This window comes from Mizuhopecten yessoensis, unplaced genomic scaffold (genome assembly GCF_002113885.1).
Source record: "Mizuhopecten yessoensis strain PY_sf001 unplaced genomic scaffold, ASM211388v2 scaffold10359, whole genome shotgun sequence".
Classification (NCBI taxonomy): Eukaryota; Metazoa; Mollusca; class Bivalvia; order Pectinida; family Pectinidae; genus Mizuhopecten; species Mizuhopecten yessoensis.
Window position 1 is genome coordinate 1,036,903 of NW_018408507.1, and position 4,355 is coordinate 1,041,257.

The following is a 4,355-nucleotide window of genomic DNA, read 5'->3' on the forward strand; positions in this document are numbered from 1 at the left end:
GGGGGGGGGAGGGGGGCTGTACAAATCTGTAGTGTCTGAAGGTCACAGGTCAAATCTCTTTATCTTTCATTGACTTCTTCTCAATGAACAAGTAGCTGAAGGTGATGATATTTGGCCAGTATTGGGATGAAGGACTATCAATTTTGTTTAGATTTATTAATTTGCAAGGTCACAGGGTTCAGATGTCATCAATCTTGTAATGACTTTATCTCAATAAAATAGCATTGAGAATTGAGCTAATTGTATCAAATGGTATTAACACATTTACAACAGTACCTCTATCTACACTGAATTGGTGCTGTCATCTCTGTGGCTACAGTAAGTTTTTGTCATCATCTCTATGGTAACATCAAACTGTTGTCATCATATCTCGAGCTGAACTGTAACTGTTGTTTCATTAGCTGCAAAAGAATGTTATGGCCATCTCTGTGGCTACAAGGACCTGTTGCTGCTGTGAATGGTGAAAGAGAAGGTGATATAAATGGCATCTTTTATATCTTTATATACTAGAACAACTATACACCTATGTATTTATGTATAACTGGAAAATGTGTACATTTCATAATCATATTTCTGTATCACTTAATTATTGGAATATAGATTCATTGTATGTATTTCTGTATATATTGGATAATTGGAACATGTGTATTAAGAATGAATTTCTATGTGATATCAGGCAGTGTTATCTATGTTTGTGTTTAATCCGTATACCATACACAAGTTTCTGTGTTATCTTTATACTGTGTACATTTCTACATACACTTGCACCGTACATAAATTTGGTTGATGGTTAAGTAACTCAATTGTATGTTTAATGTACATGAATATTTTTTGTTCACATGCTAGCTAAAAATAAATATGCTCATGTGAGCTAAACATATCTATGAGTTACTTGCCCTTTTCCTATCTGCCTTTGACCATTATGTGTCGTGACGCATATTAACCCTTTTTTGTCTTCACAAAATAGTTCCAGTTATTATTGAAAATGGTTAATAGTAGTACCTCATGCAAGTCTGTTCATCTCTTCGACAATTTAATTAGGCAAAAAAAAAAACAGGTGATTATTAAAGCCCTTTTAGGTTTTTGTTTTAGTTCAAAGGACCAAGGGTGAGCTTATACCATACCATGGTGTCAGACATCATCATTCAAATGACTACTTCTTCTGGCCCACTGATTTCACCAAATTGACTAGAAAAATCTTAGATGATGGGAATTTTAAAAAATTGTATAAATTGAGGAACTAAAGATAGTAATTTTGCTATATTAATTCTATGAAACTACCGGTATGAGATAGAAATCACACATATTTTGACACTGTTAAGCCATCAAAATTGTTCCGGGGACAGTTTAAATCCCAAACCTGTAGCCATTTTCACAATTATTGGAAAGACAAATACAAATATGGTATCAGGATTGGCCTTGCCCATTGGGACTAATTGCCTTGGTATTCACATAAAAATATTGTTATCCAAACCTTATAGCCACAAGTACGATTGCTGAGTATAAATGGGTGGATATACATGTGCTCTCAGGATTGGCCTCAGGGTAGGGTCCTAGCCAGGAGTCTTAGTGTCATGGTGATAACTTTGAAATAGTTGAGCTCCCAGTTATACCCAGGCCCTGATATCTGGGTATGCTAGTAGTGCTAGTGAATTCAATCATGCTGCCAGGATTTGCCCAGTTGTCCGCTTCATGGTAAAAAAGGGTAATTAAGGTGTTTTTAAAAGTGCACGCCTCCAGAATGTTTGATCACATATCAACCAACACTGCTGTGATCAGGTACCAGGGAATCAAACTTTACATGAAAAGATGGAGTTTTCATCCTCTATGCTACGAAATGGAGAAATATTTGCACTATTATTTTTAACAACATGACTCCTTGAATATCTCGGTGAGCCATACAGGCCCTCTGTGCCTATCATAGATATATTATGCACTTAGTGATATTTCTTCACCAGCCACTGTGGCTGTCAACAAAGTCTTATTAATCTGTAAAATATCTGTTTTGTGGGAACAAGTTATGTAAAGTAGATTTTAGATACTAGATTTTTTAGGTTTTATTTTATCGATTTGTTTCGTTTCCATGAGTTGATTCTGTGATGATTCTGGACATGTGTGTGTGGTTCTGTGTGTAAGGGGCATCTGTGTGTAAGGGACGTGTGTGTGGTTCTGTGTGTAAGGGACGTGCGTGTGTGTAAGGGACATGTGTGTGTGGTTCTGTGTGTAAGATTTTGGGATGTGTGTGATTGTTATGTGTGTTAGGTGGAAATACGTTTGTGTATCATATATAATCCTTCACACACCGTACCAGATTGATTCTGTAGGCTTGGTGGGATTAATGGAAACTTCTAGCTTTTGTAGAAGCAGTGATAGAACTAGAGAGAGAGAAAGAGAGAAAAGATGGGCCTTCATTAAAATTTTGCAATAAGAATCTGGGGATATGTTCAAACAAATGTGCTTATTTATAAATATTTTATTCACTTCACACAACATAAAATAAAACATATGATTTGATACTTGAGTTTTAGTTTTCATTTATTAAAACTAGTTATGATATTAATATTATCTTGATGGGTTGTACTGTAACATTTATATATGCTGTACTGATAAATATGCATCTGTATCAGAACTGAAATTAGTTTGCAACACATGTTTAGATCACCTGAGCTTTGCTCAAGTGACCTATTCTAATCACTTTCCGTCCGTCGTCGTGCGTAAACATTTTACATTTTCAACTTCTTCTCAAAAATCAGTGGATGTATTTTTTTCACACTTGGTCAGAATTGTCCATGGTAGATGAGGCTACACAATTGTATAATTGGGATTCCTACCCCAACCCCTGGGGCCAGAGCAGGACCCCAAAGGGAAAATTAACCAATATTTCAAAACTCTTCTCCAGACTCAGAGGTACTACATTCATTTTCTCTGCATGAAAAGAAAGATCATCAGGGGCTTTATTTAAATTGTAAATTTCAGAACCCCCAAGCTATCCGTTCTCCTTTGGGGAGGGGGGTAAAGTTACTATAGCTAGTTTATATAGGGAAATAATACTTTTGGGTATATTTTATCCATTTTCAGCAGAAAATTACTCAAACTTAGTCAGAATCATCTTTGGTGAATGAGGCTATTACAATTGTAAAATTGGGATTCCTGCCCCATCCCCAGGGGCTAGGGTGGGGCCCCAAAGGGAACATTTACCAATATTTTCAAATTTTTATCCTTTGATGACATGACAAGCATTGTATTTCACTTAGTTTACATGCTGATTTCCACATCACATCTAAACAATAAAATAAAGCTACCAGTACCCATGATATAACTCAGGTGACCGCTAAGGCCCTTGGGCCTCTTGTTTCTTTAAACTTATAATGAAACAAAAACCTACTTCGCATGCACAGACAACTTTAAAGAGAAAAAATCCAAATGCAAACCTCATCATATACATTCTGATCCAGCACTACCATGCTGTAACTGGACCCACACGACTGCCTACACCCGACGGAACATACATAGAACAAGGTACATCTGTATAACTCTAGTTTCTGGACTGGATTAAGTCCAGTAGGCTGTGCCACATTTTCATCAAAAACAGCCAAACATACTTTGAGATTTTGGTTGAATTTCTTGTAACACAAAAATTTTAACAAACCAGCTGATGCTAAGGTACTATTTTTTTGCCCACCATTATGACATATTTGGCTGTTCAGGTCGTCCTTTGTGTGTGGTCTGTCCTGAAACAATTCATGTTACCTCTATTTTTTGATGACTAATTAACAGATCTACAGATCTAGCTTAAATTTCACATGAAGGTTTCCCTTGGTCTGTGGTATTGTATGTTTCATTTTGACTGATAAAAAACAAGATGGCCATCATGCAGCAATCTTGAATTTTGACAGTTGAAGTTTGTAATTGCTTTCTTCCCTCCGAAAGTATATGACAGTTATTTCTCAAATTTTATATGTAGGTTCCCATATGTCCTTAGTTATACATGTTTCATTTTGAGGCGGATTGAAAAAAAATATGGCTGTCAGACAGCCCTTTATAATTTGACAGCTCAAATATGTTATAGGTATTTCTCAAGAATTTGTATAAGTCACTCTTCCTTTTCACTAGTTTTGCATTGATTAGAAGACAAATATGGCTGCCACAATACAGAAATCTCTGTTTAGGGCACCTGAGCTTTAGCTCAAGTGACCTATAGCTATCCGTCTTCGTCCCTTATCGTGCGTCGTCGGTTAACATTTGACATTTTCAACTTAAGCTGAAATACTGTCAAATGGATTTTATTTATATTTCCTGGGAATGTTTCTGACATCTCCCTGACCAAGTTTTGTTATTTTTAAGGTCGCTCAGAA